This window comes from Stomoxys calcitrans, chromosome 4 (genome assembly GCF_963082655.1).
Source record: "Stomoxys calcitrans chromosome 4, idStoCalc2.1, whole genome shotgun sequence".
Lineage (NCBI taxonomy): Eukaryota > Metazoa > Arthropoda > Insecta > Diptera > Muscidae > Stomoxys > Stomoxys calcitrans.
The window spans coordinates 177,544,535-177,563,692 of NC_081555.1; the positions used below are offsets into that span (position 1 = coordinate 177,544,535).

General features: G+C 37.0%; 1 long non-coding RNA gene across 1 annotated transcript in view; it reads left to right on the forward strand.

The window, feature by feature from the left end:
* LOC106082013 (uncharacterized) overlaps positions 1-19,158 on the forward strand; it is a 167,496-nt gene that overhangs the window by 98,782 nt on the left and 49,556 nt on the right. The window contains exon 2 of the long non-coding RNA XR_001220443.2: positions 18,573-18,750. This is a non-coding gene — a long non-coding RNA (uncharacterized LOC106082013). The remainder of the gene's footprint in view (positions 1-18,572; positions 18,751-19,158) is intronic.

Below are 19,158 nucleotides of genomic sequence, written 5' to 3' on the forward strand. Positions count from 1 at the left end.
GTGTAATATTTCAGTTCATTCGGATAAGAATTGCGCCTTGCAGGGGCACAAGAAGCAAAATCGGCAGATAGGTTTATATGGGAGCTGTATCAAGCTATTGATCGATTCAGACCATATTATACACGTATATTGGAGGTCATGAGAGAAGCCGTTGTACAAAATTTCTGTCAAATTGCATGAGAATTGCGCCCTCTAGAGGCTCAAGAAGTCAAAATTCCAGATAGGTTTACATGGGAGCTTTATTTGATTATGTGCCGGTTTGCGCAATACTTAGCACAGTTATTGGAAGTCATAACAAAACACCTCATGCAAAATTTCAGTCAAAATCGGATGAGAATTGCGCGCTCTTTCGGTTCAAGATGTCAACATCCAAGATCGGTTTATATGACACTCATACCAGATAATGAACCGATTTAAACCATACTTAGCACAGTAGTTGGACGAGAATTGTGCTCTCTATAGGCTCAAAAAGTCAAGACCCAAGATCGGTTTATATGGCAGCTATATAAAAACATGGACCCAATCGAATGGGAATTGCGCGCTCTATTGGCTCAAGAAGTCAAGATCCAAGATCGGTTTATATGACAGTTTTACCAGATTATGAACCGATTTGAACCAAACTTAACACAGTTGTTGGAATTATAATAAAACACTTCGTGCCAAATGTCAGTCAAATCGCACGAGAATTGTGCCCTCTAGAGGCTCAAGAAGTCAAGACCCAAGATCGGTTTATATGGCAGCTATATCAAAACATGGAGCGATTTAAACCATACTTAGCGCAGTTGTCGAAAATCATAACGGAACACGTCGTGCAAAATTTTAGCCAAATCGGATAAGAATTGCACACTCTAGAGACTCAAGAAGTCAAGACCCAAGATCGGTTTATATGGCAGCCATATCAAAACATGGACCGATTTGGGCCATTTAAAATCCCAATCGACCTACACTTATAAAAAGTATTTGTGCAAAATTTCAAGCGGCTAGCATTACTCCTTCGAAAGTTAGAGTGCTTTCGACAGACTGACGGACGGACGGACAGACGGACGGGCGGACATGGCTCGATCGACTTAAAATGACATGACAGACGCATATTTCGAGGTGTTACAAACAGAATGACGAAATTAGTATACCTCCATCCTATGGTGGAGGGTATAAAAAGTAAAAATTTTATTGGCCGACCGTGGGACTCGACCTAGGTTTGCAAGTCATGAATGGCATGGGAGTTTTTTGCTCTACATGGTAGTACGCCTATTTTTACAACTACCTCAACTAAAGAATTTGTAGAAAGTTAACAAAATTTCAATAATTTTGTCTGTCAAGCCTCTTATAGAGACTTACTTACGTACTTCAAACAAAGAATGTCTTCGACTCAATGCCAAAATTCGTCGATCATTCAGCTCGTCTCGAAAGAGAAACAAACAAAAATTAGTTGAGAATTTAAAGTTTCACATACAAATATGGTAGTTGGTTCATTCTACGAGTTATTTTTTTCCTGTGTGGGAATTCCATCAACAACATGATACAGGAAACAAGAATTTTAGTAAAAAGATTTTTTTCCAAAAAAAATTTTTGACTTTTTGAAACTAAACTGACATGAAAGATTCTATCAAACGAAAGGCATTCGTTAATAATCCATGAAATTGACTTTATGATATTTTATGAAACATGATGTTTTTAGGGCTTTTCCCCTTAAAACCATTTTCAAACTTTCATTTGTCATATTTATACACTGTAATTACAAAATTTATGATTTCAAACTAAGAACGTCAAAGTTCATTTAGTTCTTCTTTACTTTGGAGTTTCTGCGGCAAACAGAAAATGAAAGGGCCCCCCCGAGAATAAGAATTTATATTTCCCAATGCCCTAGCCAGAAAACGGAGAAGTAAAATGGAACAAACAAAAGGAAGAAAAACATAGCATAAATAAATCCCGGAAATATTTAAACAGTTTGGAAGGCGGAAATAACAAAATAAGCAAATTGTCTGCGTAATAAAAATTGTTTCCGCATAAAAATGCCACCATGCTAACAGATACAGGGTGGGAGTGGAGGAGTTTCGGAGGTGGAGTTAAGTGTAAAGGCAAGATGTTTGAAACCATTTAATTTTTTTCTCGTATTCCGCATCTTTTTCTCGTTCCCCAGAAAACATGTTGGTTAGGATTTGTGTATTTTCTTTCGTTTTTTAGGTCAAATTTGTCCTTTATTCTCTCTTTAGGATGGGAAATCGCCCGCCCATACAAGACAAAGTAGAGCCATAACTCAACAGGCTGGAATAACGTAGACCTGTTGATTGTATTTGCTCGTGATGCCGTCGAAACCAAGCAAGAAAAGAAAAAACAAATATTTAAATTAGGCTGAGATGCCGGAAAAAAAACGTCGGTAATTTTTTATGGTTTTCTGCTGGCTTTTTTGGTTTATTTTCTTTGCTTGTACTTTAGCCGGCCCATAAAGCCATACATTATTCGCTACATGCCAGCAGGACACTTCATGAAGGAAACGAACTCTAATTTAAAATTGATTGTAGATGCCATTGCTGTGTGGTGTGTGGCTGTGTCTGTTGAGAGTCCTGCCTTGTCCTGTTGCATGAGCCTTCATTAATTCAAATGGACTTATTTCTGACCATAATCATGATTTATGGCGCCACCGCACGCCGCCTTTCAAATGCGGATTTTCAAATTCAATGCCACATTGCATTGCGCTGAGATGTCATGCAATGCTTGCAGATGTTATCGTCGTTTATTAAATTTCTTACCAATGGCCCACAAGAGTTTCCTGTTTGCTTTTTGGCGAAATTGGTGTTGTGATTTATTGGGTAAATTATTTGAGTTATTATCTGAAGAAAACAGTGTAAAATGTTTTTTTATAATAATTTGGGAGGAGCTTGGTGCTTTGCATGAGATTTGTGATTAAAAATAGAGATAAGTAAATATTTCTACAAATTTGTAATTCAGTATAAGCTAGAAAATTTCTCTCATACCAATTAGAATTGTTCAAATTTACCCATGAACATTCCGTTAAGGAACAGGGGCGAACTTCTCGCATGTCAATGAGGGCTGTCCGATTCAAGTTTAAGCTCAATGATAGGGGACCTACTTTTTATAGCAGAGTCCGAACGTCGTACCGCAGTGTGACAGCTCTTTGGCGGAGAAGTTTTTCTATGGGATATGTCGCCAGCATTAGGAGGGGATTAGCAAATGCAAATTTTGCCCATGAACATTCCACTAAGGAACTGGGGCAAACTTCTCACATATCATAGTACCTCAAAAATGTTGCCAGCATTAGGTGGGGAAAACCAATGCTGAAAATTTTTGTGATGGTCTAGCCAGGATTCGAACCCAGGGGTTCAGCCTGAAAGGCGGAGATGCTAACCTCTGCGCTACGGTTGTCTATGGTGGGATTAGCATTGCTGAAACATTTTTTTGATGTTCTTGCCAGGATTTCAACCCGGGCGTTCAGTGTCATGGGCGGTTATGCTTTGGGCTACGGTGTTCCAAATTGAAAAAAGTAGTTGACTTTAATTTATAACCAAACATATTGTCCCTCAATGACAGATTCTAAGACTACCTTTCATTTCAGTCCCATACTTTACATGACTGTTTCGGGGTTTCCCGGAATTTTTTTGGGGTGGACCGTTTTCCCCCAGTTACTTTACGCCAAATGTAGATATCAGATATATTGGATTAAGTCTGTTCATTAATCTTCCGAAAAAGGAGGTTCCACCAACTATCAGATAAGAAAAAATTCTACCCTGCACAACTCGTAAAAATTTCAATTATATGGCTAAAGACGGAGTGGAACATCGCTCCAAAGGATGCGCTTAAGACTATATTCGGTCTAAGGTCTTTGCATCAGTACTGTAAATGAGAAGAGGACCTCCCTTAGTATGTCACAGCTCGGAATTGTAATGCTTGTCGGTTCAGCTCGAGTCTGTTGAGATTGCACAGTGGCCAAGGCTCTTTTGTCAGGGCTCGTTGGTCAAAGCTCTGTAATAAAGGTTTTGAGTCCCCATTTCTCAATACGAGGGACATCACTTACCCTGGGAGATGAGGAAGTGTGGCTCCAGATAGTGGTGCTTTTTGTCCACCGCATTGACAGATTTTTGATGTTACGCTGAACACAAGCAAAGTCGGATATCTAAAGGATTTGTTGGGATGAGGCGTAGCTGAAGATGTCCGAGGGTCAATGTTTTGTAAAAAAAATAAATTGAAGTAAGAAACAAAAATAAAAAAAAAATCAAGTAAAAGCGTGCTAAATTCGGCCGGACCAAATCTTACATATCCTCCACCATTGATCGCATTTGTCAAGATCTTTGACCGGTATCTCTTTATAGGCAAACAAAGGATGATGAATAAGAATTACTATGATCTAAGACGATTTAGCCATGTCCGTCTGTCTGTCTGTTGAAATCACGCTACAGTCATTAAAAATAGATATATTGAGCTGAAACTTTCCACAGATTCTTTTTTGTCCATAGGCGGGTTAAGCTCGAAGATGGGCTATATCGGACTATATCTTGATATAGCCCCCATTAAGACCGATCCGCCGATTTAGGGTCTTAGGCCCATAAAAGCCGATTTTGCTGAAATTTGGGACAGTGAGTTGTGTTAGGCCCATTTATTATCCGATGTCGCCGAAATTTGGGACAATGAGTTAAGTTAAGCCCCTCGACATACTTCTGCAATATGGCAGAGATCGGTCCAGATTTGGATATGGCTGCCATATAGACCGATATCTCGATTTAAAGTCTTGGCCCCATAAAAGGCGCATTTATAATCCGATTTCATTGAGATTTGCCAAGTAAACTTCTTTTCTGAAAAACTTTGTTTTTCGTTGTGTTGTAAAATTGGAAGCGTGGAACTTAAACCTCTAGCCAATTAATAAATTTGATGGTTACCGCAAACAGCAATGACGGATACTTCGATAAGAATAACAAGTGGAAGAAGATGCCTCAGAACTTTAGAGTTTAGAGTGGAAACGAACAAGATGGAGACACTTGGAGACATTTGTTTCGTTTAACATTGGAATCATAGATTCTGTCTTAAACCACTTAAATCTATTTTCCCCAAAATTTCTTTAGAATAAAATTTAATTTTCACCAATGAGAATCCTTATGGTCTCCAATAATTAATTTCTTCTTTCCATACACCCATTATGGGTGATTGTTTAAGAACATGGACCATTTAGTTTTAAATGAAAATATTAATATTTCGTTTCAAAATATGACCGACCTCTGTTGCATTTATCCTTGTCAGCTAGCCAGCCAGCCAGCATACTGACACGTCAATAACGAACGTCATATTCTGCAGACAGCAACAACAGTTGCAGTCATCTTCGTTCTGATCGTGATGGTGGTGGTGAGGCTGGTGGTCGTTTGGTATGCAATGAACCGTTTTGTCAGTTTATGTGTTATTGGTGGTCATAAATTCAAACTGTACAAAATCCCACTTAATAGCCATCGTCATTCGTCTGGTGGGGATGCGGGCCAGGGACACTGCCAGTTATCCTTTGGCTCTGGATGTATGGTCAGCTTGCTTTAGCCATCTGCTTGTCCCCCACTCCCCAATTGCCAAAGACCAAGTGTGAGCATAAGCGAGTGTGACATGAGTAACGATTAATTTTGTGGCGGCCTTGCATGAATGTTACACAGTAGCCATGTGGAACATTATTTGCATACAACACTATCGGACAGGAAGCCATGGAAGCTCTCTGGCATTATCTCCATACCTCCTTTGTGGGCCCTAAAGTCATTCAACCAGCCAAAGTTTCATGGGTTGGATGCAAGGACATTTTGCCAGCTTTGAAAATTGGCAAAACCATAGCAGGGAGTTGGGTTGGCAGGCTATTGGTCCATTGGTCGGTTGGTTGTTTATGCGTTTATAGATTAATCGTTTTTCGCTTAAATGGCTTAAAAGGCAGTTAACTTTTGTCGTCTGTGTTAATTTACAAATGATACTCCAAAACGATATCGATACCAAGGGGGTTGGGTTGCGTGGTTTGGTTGGTGTTTTGGATTCTGCTGACTCTCTCAAAGGTACTAAGGATATTTCGTTTTGTTGTCGCATTCTGTAAATAAAAGAAAAACACTTTAGATAATGATCAGTGATTTGTTTATTTTAAATAATGGCTACGAACATTTTCTTCCTTTGACTATACGGAAAAATAGGCTGTACAACCCTGCCATGACCAAAATCCTTGAATTTAATTTATTCTCTGGGTATTGAAGTGTTTTCCAATTTGAATTTAAATTAAATGGAATTATCGAAATAAATGGAAACAAATTTTTGTGGCGGCGTATAGAGATGATAAGAAAGGCTGACGCCTTAGTGTACAACACAATGTTACAACAACAAACATAAGAAGTGGCTAATTTTTAAGAGTTTCAAAATTTATTTTCTTAAAAGGAGTACTTACCAAAGAAGAGTTTTTCTTTGGTAAATACTCCTTAAAAAGGCTGGAACAATGTTCGCTTTTCGCGATATTATTAGGGAATAAATAATATTATTTTTAATTGGTGAGGAACTATACTACATGAAAACTTCTCCCCAAAGAGGTGTCGCACTGCGGCACCCCTGTTCCTTAGTAGAATGTTCATAGGTAAATTTTCAAGTATAAATATTATTATTTGGGTGGAGATCGTGGGTTTAATTTCCACCAGTTGCTGCCGTCTGTGATATCACAACGGACTGAATTAGTCCATGTGAGTCTATTTAGAAAATGGACTGTACCTCTAACCTAATTTATACATAACATTAACCTTACCTAAACCTAACCTAAAGCTAACCTAACTTTAACCTAATCTAAACCTTACCTAGCCTAAACCTAACCAAACCTAAACTTAACCTAAACCTGTCTTAAACCTATACTAAACCTAACCCAAACCTAAACCAAGCCTAACTTTAACTTTAATAAGTCTTAACCCAAACTTAAATCTATATCTAAATAATCTAAACATTAATTTATGCCTATACATGAACCTGAACCTACAAAATCAACTTAAACCTAAATCTGCATATAAAACTTAACCAAAACTTAAAAATTAACCCAAAACTTAACCAAACCTTAACCCTTACCTAAACTTTAACTTTAACCTAAATCTACATCAAAACCTTAACCTTAACCTAAATCTACATCTAAACCTTAACCTTGTCTTATACTTAAATCTAAGTCTTAACCTTTACCTGAATTGATGCTAATAAACCTTATACAAATGCAACGAAATCCTAACCTTAACCTAAGCCGAAATCCACCAGAACCTAACCTAAACCTTACCTAAAGTGAATTTAACTTAAACCTAACCTAAACAATATCTTAACCCATTCTAAACCTAACCCAAACCTTATATGAAGCTATCCTAACTAACCTTAAATTAAACCTTAAACCCTAAACCTAAATTTAAACCCTTATCTAAATTGTTGCTAATAAAGCTTATATAAATGTTACGATACCTTACCTAAACCAAACAAAACCTAACTGAAATATAACCTAACCTTAACTTAACATAACCCAAACTTAACATAACCCAAACCTAACCTAACATAATCTAAACCTAACCTAACATGAACCTAACCTGAACCTAACCTAAACATTATCTGAACCAAACCCAAACCTTATCTGAAGCTATCCTAAATCTGAACCTATCCAAATCCGTTCTAAACCTTTACCTTTACCTTTACCTTTACCTTTACCTTTACCTTTACCTTTACCTTTACCTTTACCTTTACCTTTACCTTTACCTTTACCTTTACCTTTACCTTTACCTTTACCTTTACCTTTACCTTTACCTTTACCTTTACCTTTACCTTTACCTTTACCTTTACCTTTACCTTTACCTTTACCTTTACCTTTACCTTTACCTTTACCTTTACCTTTACCTTTACCTTTACCTTTACCTTTACCTTTACCTTTACCTTTACCTTTACCTTTACCTTTACCTTTACCTTTACCTTTACCTTTACCTTTACCTTTACCTTTACCTTTACCTTTACCTTTACCTTTACCTTTACCTTTACCTTTACCTTTACCTTTACCTTTACCTTTACCTTTACCTTTACCTTTACCTTTACCTTTACCTTTACCTTTACCTTTACCTTTACCTTTACCTTTACCTTTACCTTTACCTTTACCTTTACCTTTACCTTTACCTTTACCTTTACCTTTACCTTTACCTTTACCTTTACCTTTACCTTTACCTTTACCTTTACCTTTACCTTTACCTTTACCTTTACCTTTACCTTTACCTTTACCTTTACCTTTACCTTTACCTTTACCTTTACCTTTACCTTTACCTTTACCTTTACCTTTACCTTTACCTTTACCTTTACCTTTACCTTTACCTTTACCTTTACCTTTACCTTTACCTTTACCTTTACCTTTACCTTTACCTTTACCTTTACCTTTACCTTTACCTTTACCTTTACCTTTACCTTTACCTTTACCTTTACCTTTACCTTTACCTTTACCTTTACCTTTACCTTTACCTTTACCTTTACCTTTACCTTTACCTTTACCTTACCTTTGTGTCAGATAAATCGGCCCATGTTTGCATTCAGCCGTCAATGATTTGGATATATTTAGATGTAAATGGCGAGATGACCGACATTCGGAAGCTATCTTTTCATCTTTAGAAAGGGAGATTGACATTTAGATCTTTTTGAAAGAGAAGCGGACATCTAACCAAACGGAATAATATGACGTCGAAACTTGCCACAAAATTTCAGAAGAACTGTCCATTCTCAAAAAAAAAAACCCACCAAACGCACAAATAAAAAAATAAAACAGTAAATAAACGGTATTTAAGAGTAAAATCCGAATACCATATCAAAATTTGGCAAGCTAAGGGGTTGCCCCATATAGACCGATCCGCCGATTTAATGTCTTAGGCCCATAAAAGCCACATTATTATCCGATTTTGCTAAAATTTGGGACAGTGAGTTGTGTTAGGCCACTCGACATCCTTCTTCAATTCGGCCCAGATCGGTTCAGATTTGGATATAGCTGCCATACCGACCGATTTCTCGATTCAAAGTTTTGGGCCCATAAAAGGCCTATTTATTGTCGGATGTCACCGAAATCTGGGACAGTGAGTTGTGTTAGTCCCTTCGACATCCTTCCTCAATTTGATTTGGCTCAGATCGGTCCAGATTTGGATATAGCTGCTATATAGACCGATTTCTCGATTTAAGGTTTTGGGCCCATAAAAGGCGCATTTATTGGGACAGTGAATTGGTCCAGATTTGAATATAGCTGCCATATAGACCGATCTCTCCATTTGACATTCTTCTCCAATTTCGCTCAGATCGGTCCAGATTTGGGGCCATAAAATGCGCATTTATTGTCAGATTTCGCCGAAATTTGGGACAGTGGGTTGTGTTAGGCCCTTCGACATTTTTCTTAAACTTGGCCTAAATCGGTTCAGATTTGGATATAGCTGCCATATCTCGATTTAAAATCTTGGCCCCATAAAAGGCGCATTTATAGTCCGATTTCACTCAAATTTGACACTGGGACTTATGTTAGGCTTTTCGACATCCGTGTCGTATATGGTTCAGATCGGTTTATTTTTTGACCAATATTTTGTTATACACAATTGAACTATGACTGGTTTTTATAAGTATTTGGCCCACTCGGAACATATTTCGATATAGCTGCTATCTGGCATAAGGTATGTATTTTTCACCGGATTTTGACGAAAGTTGGTTTACATATATACCCGAAGTGGTGGATATCCAAAGATCGGCCCGGCCGAACTTATCGCCTTTTTACTTGTTATGTGGATCGGTTGGGATTGTAACTTGACCAAATCGGAAAATGATTAGTTATTGCTCTCATAGAGAACGCAATTCTTATTCGATTTGGATGAAATTTTGAAATTTTTCCTACGACCTGCTTCGAGCTATGCCAAGTATTATTATACAACCTGATATGGCTCCCATTTATACCGATTTCCCAATTTGACATTTTAAGCACCTGGAAGGCGCAATTCTCATCCGTTAGGGCTGAAATTGTGCATGATAGCTTCTACTAGCCCTCCAACATGTATGATCTTAGGGAGCAAATTGCTCCTTAAGGCAGGATACTCTGTTCTGCTTTCGGCAAGTTATGAAAAATTTTAACAAAATTTGTTAATTTTTTTAAAAATTATTGGGTTGCCTAAAAAGTAATTGCGGATTTTTTAAAAGAAAGTGAATGCATTTTTAATAAAACTTAGAATGAACTTTAATCAAATGTATAATTGCCATTTTGTTCGATAACCTTTTGCCATCTTCCTGGCAAATTTAGTATTGCACGCTCATAGAACTTTTGGCCTTTATCTGCAAAAAACTGAACCAAGTGCGATTTTATAGCCTCATCATTGCCGAAAGTTTTACCATTAAAGGAGTTCTGCAAAGATCGAAATAAATGGTAGTCTGATGGTGATAGGTCAGGGCTATATGGTGGATGCATCAAAAATTCCCAGCTAAGCTCACTCAGTTTTTGGCGAGTGACCAAAGATGTGTGCGGTCTAGCGTTGTCCTGGTGGAATATGACACCTTTACGATTGACCAATTCTGGTCGCTTCTCCTTGATGGCTGTATTCAATTTGTCCAATTGTTGACAGTAAACATCCGAATTAATCGTTTGGTTCCTTGGAAGCAGCTCAAAATATACCACACCCTTCCAATCCCACCAAACAGACAGCATAACCTTCTTTTGGTGGATATCAGCCTTTGAAGTGGTTTGAGCTGGTTCACCATGCTTGGACCATGATCGTTTTCGACTAACGTTGTTGTAAACAATCCATTTTTCATCTCCAGTTATGATTCGTTTTAAAAACGGATCGAATTCATTGCGTTTAAGGTGCATATCACAAGCGTTGATTCGGATTTTTAAATGAATTTCTTTCAATACATGTGGTACCCATATTAAAATTCACGCCAAACAAACAAATGCAAACCAAATTTCGCGCACTTTTTTTCTAAAGCAAGCTAAAAGTAACAGCTGATAACTGACAGAAGAAAGAATGCAATTACAGAGTCACAAGCCGTTGAAAAAATTTGTCAACGCCGACTATATTACTACTATATTACCGACAATTACTTTTTGGGCAACCCAATAATTGGTACCAACATAATCTCGTATAACACCAAAATTACCTGCTCTTAACTGCTGTTTTTGTGTACTAAACGTAGGATTTTTTTGGTATGAAATTCGACAGTTTATCACGTGAAGAGACGAAGACGCTAACATGATAAAATCTCTTACAAAAAATTGTCTTTCGATTTAACATCTTGAGCACCTATATGAAGCAATTACCAATCTAAAATATACAAAATCCATCGAGACTTCTAGTTATGAACTCCCATTATCTTTTTTTCGTTTCCGCCTATTGGGAAAAATAATGCAAAAAACATATCAAATGCCATCCATGGTGGCAGATAATTTTAACCCATTGGGATTCTCCAGTAGTGCAGATCAAAGCATCTCGGTTTTTTTCCAATAACTTTTACATTAAGTTTCATTTTAATAACTTTTTGAAAAATAAAGTATTCAAAAGTTCTGTTTTAAATATTTAAGTGTTTTCTTTCAAGTTAATTGGAAACTATTATCATTTCAGTTTCTTTCATTAACATAAGGACATTTATAGAGTTATCTTACAAAAGTTTCATGAAACATATGCAGGATATAAACAACAATGTACTTAAAATTAAACCAATATCACATATCAAATCTACAGAGACAAGGTGACGTGAGTGACATTTGAATGAATGGAACTCTACGAAATTTACCAAAAACTAAAAATTGTAATTATATGTTAGTGATATCCTTGTACGAGCATCATTCTACTGCCATATGCTCGGCATGATATGTGGCTGTAATTATAATGCCAAATGTAAATAAACACCAGCAACCACTTACAAATATACTCGCACATACGTTGCCTTGTTTTCCTGAAAGTTACAAAAATGTGCTACATTACGAGGTACTTCCTTGTAAGGCCCTTAGAGAGACTAGAGGCGGAAAGGAAAGTGTTATCAGTCACCGTCACAGTTTCTTTAACTGCACAGTAGCTACAGGTGAAGATGTCATACGAGTAACTGAAAGTTAAAATAGTTAAAAGTTTTTGAATGGAACTTCCTCCTACCATCTATAGTGTTTGGGTTTGGGGATGATTTTATCCTTGGCAAGGATACACATGTCACACGTGCCGCTAACACATTCTACTTGGCGCAGTATATGATCCAAAGGTTTGTAGGTGTGTAGAGCCAGACAAACATTTTGATTTAATTATGAGTGGCATTTATAATGGAGCTCGCGTACTCCAGGTGTACTCCACTACCACCATTTGTATCTCCTTCCATCCAATAGTTTACCCAGTGATCTGTATACCTTAACGAATGGCTGTGGGGGTTTCCATACCTTGGCTTTTGTTTTTGTTTTGTTTCTGCTGCTGCCACAAAGTTTCAGTTTCAAGGTGTTAGACTGTTGATAATGTAAACATTGAAAACGTTCAAAACAAAGATGTCTGCCTGTCAAACTGACATTTAACTTAAGTGCCAACTTAATTTCTTAATTGTCTGCATATGAGTGGGAAAGTGGGGTGTGTGTGTGTGTGCGTCTATGAGTCCTTGGGCTTAAGTTTATGTGAGCATGATTAAGGGAAGGTAATGCGGTGGAGCTGTTTTGATATGAATAACTTTTTGTGACAAAAAACTTTTGTGGAGAAAACTATCAGATTTCTTAAAAACTTTATAAAGTGATTTACCCTACCCAAGGTTGGAACGATGTTAAGGCATTGATATTGTTTGGTACCTTACGTGATAAACGGGAAATTAAAATTTAGTTCTTGTTAAAAAATGAGATTTTGTTTACTGCCAAACCAATAATATTTTGTCGTTAGATATGTTTGTCAATTCATCGAAATCAGCTGATTTTATAAATGGATAGGGCAATTTTACTACCCTTTTTCTTGAGGAAGGGTAGTAGCGGTACACTTTTCCTTGGGGAAGGGTAGTTTTAGTAACCTTTTCTTTGAGCAGAGGTAGTTTGAGTACCCTTTTCCTTAGGAAAGGGTAGTTTTAGTACCCATTTTCTCGGGGAAGGATAGTTTTAGTACCATTTTTCCTTGGGGAAGGGCAGTTTTGGCACCCTTTTCTTTGGGAAAGGACAGTTTAAGTACCCCATTCCTTGGGGAAGGGTAGTTTTAGTACCCTTTTCCTTAGGGAAGGGTAGTTTAGTACCTTTCTTTTTGGTGAAGGGTAGCATTAGTAACTACCCTTTTCCTAGGGTAAGGGTAATTTTAGTACCCTCTCCCTTGGGAAAGGGTAGTTTTAGTACACTTTTCTTTGGATAAGGGTAATTTTAGTACCCTTTTCCTTGGGGAAGGATACTTTTAGTACCCTTTTCCTTGGGGAAGGGTAGTTTTAGTATCTTTTTCTTGGAAAAGGGTAGTTTCATTACCCTTTTCCATGGGGAAGGGTAGTTTTAGTACCCTTTTCCTTGTGGAAGGGAAGTATTAATACCCTTTTCCTGGAGGAAGGATAGTTTAAGTACCCTTCTCCTTGGGGAAGTTTAGTTTGAGTACCTTTTTCCTTGATGAAGGGTAGTTTTAGCACTTTCTCTTAAGGAGGGGAAGTTTTAGTACTTTCTCTTAAGAAAGGGTAGTGTTAGTATTTTCTCTTAAGTAGAGGTAGTTTTAGTACTTTCTCTTAAGGGAGGTAGTTTGAGTACTTCCTCTTAAGAAAGGGTAGTTTGAGTATCCTTTCCTATAGCTGAATCCCCTCATAGTTGCATAAAGCTTCTCTATGAATCGTTTTTGAGATTCGACTTTTGAAACATACGCAGGATAAATGATGCATTTATGTCCGGCTTGTAACGAAAAGTGTTTTACATATATACCCAAGGTGTTGGGTTTCCAAAGTTCGGCCGAAAGATCGGACTGTATTTAGACATTATTGTCATATAGACCGATATGCCGGTTAAGGGTCTGAAGCTCATAAAAGCTTTATTTATAACCCGATTTGGTTGAAATTTGAAATACAAAATTCAACAGTGACTTATATTAGACCACTCAATGTCAGTGCCGAAATTGGGTGCAAAAGTTATCCAATTTTCACCGGATTGTGACGAAAGGGAATTTTCATATATACCCGAGGTGGTGGGTATCCAATGTTCGGCCCGGCCGAACTTAATGCCTTTTTACTTATGATTTTTTTTTTATCTCGCACCTTACAAAGGGTGATGAACTTGTACAAACGCATTGAAAAGGATTTGGTGCATATACATATTAGAAATAAGCTGTAGACCAGGGACATATGCGGTACGATAGCACGGATGAACAAGAATAGACCGTTAGGATGGCTAATTTCCTTAGTAACATTTTGAATCCGAAATAAAGAATCCAGAAAGATTTGTCCACATCTTTCATACATTTTTTATTACAAGGTAGTTCTCTGAATTTGCTATACCTTCAATGATTTTCACTCGGTCCTCAATTCAAATACAAAAAAAAAAACAAGTAACAAGCAATGTGCTAAGTTCGGCTGGGCCGAATCTTAAATACCCTTCACCATAGATCGCTTTTGTCGAGTTCTTTTCCCGATATTTCTTTTAAGGCAAACAGGGGATAAAAGAAAGGAATTGCTATAATATTGGAGCTATATCAAGTTATAGGCCGATTCGGAATTGAATTGAATTGAATTGAATGTGAGGCCATAGTAGAAGTCATTGTGTAAAACTTCAGCCAATTCGATTAAGAATTGCGCCCTTTAGGGACTTAAGAAGTAAAATAGAGAGATCGGTTTATATGGGAGCTGTATCGGGTTATAAACCGATTGGGACAATATTTTACACGTATATTGAAGGTCATGGGAGAAGCCGTTGTACAAAAGTTCAGTTAAATCGAATAATAATTACGCCCTCTAGAGGCTTAAGAAGTCAAGATCTCAGATTGGTTTATATGGTAGCTACATAAGGTTATGGATCGATTTGGCACAGTTATTAAAAGTCATTACAAACCACGTTATGCAAAATTTCAGCCATATCGGATAAGAATTGCGCCCTCTAGTGTCTCAAGAAGGCAAGATTCAAGATTGGTTTATATGGCAGCTATATCATGAACCGATTTAGACCATACTACTAGCACAGTTTTTGGAAGTTATACAAAAACGCGCCGCGCAAAATTTTTGCTAAATCGAATGGATATTGCGCTCTCTAGATGCTCAAGAAGTCAAGAGCCCAGATAGGTTTATAAGACAGCTATATCCGGTAATGAACCGATTTGAACCATTCTTAATACAGTTGTTGGAAGTTATAATGAAATACCTTATGCAAATTTTCATTCAAATCGGATAAGAATTTTGCCCTCTAGTGGCTCAAGAAATCAAGATCCACTATCGGTTTATATGGCAGCTATATCAAAACATGGACCGATATAGCCCATTTACAATCCCAATCGAATAAGAAGTATTTGTGTAAAAATTTCAAGCGGCTATATACCCCCATCCTATTTTGGAGGGTATAACAAGTAACAAGCAATGTGCTAAATTGGGCTGGCCCGAATCTTATATACCATTCACCAACGATCACTTTCTCAAGTCCTTTGCCCGTTAATTTATTTATAGGCAAATATAGGATACTGCATATGGTGCTATGCTATTGGAGTTTAATTAGGTTATGGATCGATTCGTGCCACACCTGGTTTGGATGTTGAAGACCATAGAAAAAGTCATTGTGCAAAATTTCAGCCAAATCGGATAAGTATTGCGGCTACTAGGGGATCAAGTAGTGAAATTGGGAGATCGGTTTATATGGGAGCCATGTCAAAACATGGAACGACATGGCCTATTTAAAATCCCAACTAAACTAAACCATTAGGAAGTATTAGTGGAAAAAAAATGTTCAACCGCCTTTCTTCGAAAATGCTGGGTTGCCCAAAAACTAATTGCGGATTTTTTTAAAAGAAAGTAAATGCATTTTTAATAAAACTTAGAATGAACTTTAATCAAATATACTTTTTTTATACTTTTTTTCTAAAGCAAGCTAAAAGTAACAGCTGATAACTGACAGAAGAAAGAATGCAATTACAGAGTCACAAGCCGTTGAAAAAATTTGTCAACGCCGACTATATGAAAAATCCGCAATTACTTTTTGGGCAATCCAATACTTCGAAAATTAGCTTGCTTTCGACAGATAGACATACAGGCGGACGGACGAGGCTCGATCGACTAAAAATGTCATGGCGATCAAGAATATATATACTTTATGGGTTCTAAGACCAATATTTTGATGTGTGACAAACGAAATGACGAAGATGGTATACACCCATTGTATGATGGAGGGTATAAAAACGATCAGTGTCATATTATAATCAAATATTTCACTGATTTGTAAAGTTCTTATATGATTAAAGTAAAAGGTAGGGTATTATCAAGTCGTTCGATCATTCGTTCGCTCAAAATATTTATTTGCCGTATAAAGAACATCTTGAAGTTATAATTTGTATAAATGGCAAATCAAACTTGTGGCTGAGATGGCAAAGACAAAGTTAATTTACATCTTTGCCCATTTTGGGCAACAAAAAGATGGAGGACTTCCATAACTAAGAGGCCATCTGACACTGGTTAAATACAAGTTAAACAAAGTTCAAAGTAAACTTTTGACATGAAACTACTTCGAATATTCAATTAATGTGAACCGAGCTCTAGTCCATTCGAGGGGAAGAACAAGAGGCCATTTGTCTTTATAAGAAATCCATCAATGCCTGAGTGATAAATGTATTTTTTGTCATTACTATGTCCACATCTATAAATAATTAAGGAGCTTCTTAAGAGACTTTTCTTCCATAGAGGAGGATTAAGTTATTGGTTTTTTTTTAGACAACTGAATTAATGTAGATTCTGGAGTTCAGTTACGAGTATAAGGACCAAATAGTCATTTAGATTGTAGACAACAACATGTCATACCTGGCTAAAGTGTTTGAACTCCTTCTATGTCTAACTGATTCTAAATTCCTCCTTCCAGCTCTCCGATTTGAAGCTAAAGCATACTTAAGTCATTCTTGTTTTATAAGTATCTCTATGTGTGTGTGTGTTTGTGAATGCGGGGGTGTGTGTGAGTTCTGTATAATTTAATGTCATTTAAATTTTGAGATACTTAAGACTGACAATGTTTTTTAATTGTAATTGTAAAAAACATAAATGGGAACACGTGGCCAAGGGCAGGGGGAAGCACCCCAGCATAGATGGAGACATGAATCCCTTGAATGAGAGAGATGTGTGTGTGTGTGTGTGTGTGTATGTGTTTGCAGTTAGTGGCTTTTAGATGTTTAAAAAGTTGCTTCTGTATCCTTTACCTAATCCCCAGCGATGAAGAAGAATGAGAACTAAATCTCTCCGTTTTGGGTGTGTGTTTGTGTGAGTCTGTGTTAGCGTTGCTTATGTTAATTTCTTTGTAAACTTCGTGCAAAGCTTAACAATTTGTAACAAATAATTATCATAAACTGATTAACATGACGACTGAGCGCAACTCGTTCAAGCTTCGTTTCGTTGAATATTCCTGCCAGCAACTTTTCCCTGGTCCTTCTTCCTATTCAGTGCAAGCAAATAAATGTGTGTTTTGTGTAGTTTCCTGAGGTAGGCGGTGCCATCCATTCCACTCGGTGAGTTTATTTAGCAGACTGGCTTCCGAAGTGTCCTGTGAGGGAATAATAAAGGGGTATTACATATGTCGGATATCTATTAATTATTGAATGAGGGTATGCTAACTTCGTCATTGCATTTGTAACACCTCGATCGTCATGACATTTTAATTCGATCTACCCATGTCCGTCCGTCCATCTGTCGTCAGTAAGCTAACTCTCGAAAAGTTAAAGCCAGCCCCTTGAAATTGTGAACAAATACTTCTTAGTGAGGTATGTCGGTTGAGATTGAGTAAATGGGAAAATCGTTCCATGCATAGTTATAAATTCCATATACACCGACCATACGTTCTTACTTCCTGAGCCTCTAGATGGCGTTATCCGATTTTGCTGACATGAAGATTGAGTTTTTTCAAAATTTTGTTCAAAATAAAGCGTTTTACATGAAATTGAAATTGAGCTGACAATTTCATCGAAATGGTAAAAATGTTAAATCATTTCCATTTTATAACCCTTTGAGCGTGCATGGAATTTTTAAGCAGCCTTTAAGTTAAATGGAGACTTTCTTCTCGCTTCGATGTGTTTGTGTCACAGCATGTGCAGTGGATTGTGTCTGTGTTTGAATTCTTACGGAATATGGGGGTAAGACGGTTGGGTGTAGGTGTGCCGATGTTAATCCTTGGCAGTTACATTTCGCCCGCCCTTGCTTAATTTAAGTTAATTTATGCCAAGTGGTATTTTTACGTCATTTTAATTGTACGCTTTTTATGTGCCTCATTTTCCTTCCGTGTGCTCTAACCTAACTTCATCTTGGAGGGACATTTTACCCTAAGCCCTTGTACTGCTCTTCGTTTGTTTCTACTTACTTTTGAAAAATTCTTGGCTTGGATTATAATTGGTAACGAGAATTTTTACATATTCTCTACTTATGAAACAATTTTTTTCTTTATTCTTTTCTAGTTATTGTCAAAGGCGATATGCCAAGTGGGGAAGAGGCTTTGTCGAGTGAACACAACATGTGAAATATCTTAATTTAAAGCGTCAGAAAAGGATTTAAAAATTTACAAAGACGTTTTAGCAAAGTAATTTGAATTTTATGAGGTAGACGTTTAGAAGTAACTCAATCCTTGGTTAAAAGGTAAGGAACATTTGGTTAAAATTCGAAAAATTCAATAAAAATATTTTTTTTTTTAAAACAATTTTGGCCAAATTTTTTATATATTTTTATATCTACCACTGAAGCATGGGGGAATATTTATTTTGTTATTCAGTTTGCAAGACATTGAAATATCGATTTCTGACCCTATATAGTAAATATATTCTTGATAGTCGTAAAAATCTAAGACTATCTAGCCATGTCCATCCATCTGCCTGTTGAAATCACGCTACAGTCGTTACAAATAGAGAAATTGAGCAGAAATTTCTCACAGATCCTGTTGTTGTTTTTTTACCCTCCACCATAGGATGGGGGTATACTAATTTCGCCATTCTGTTTGTAACACATCGAAATATGCGTCCAAGACCCCATAAAGTGTATATATTCTTG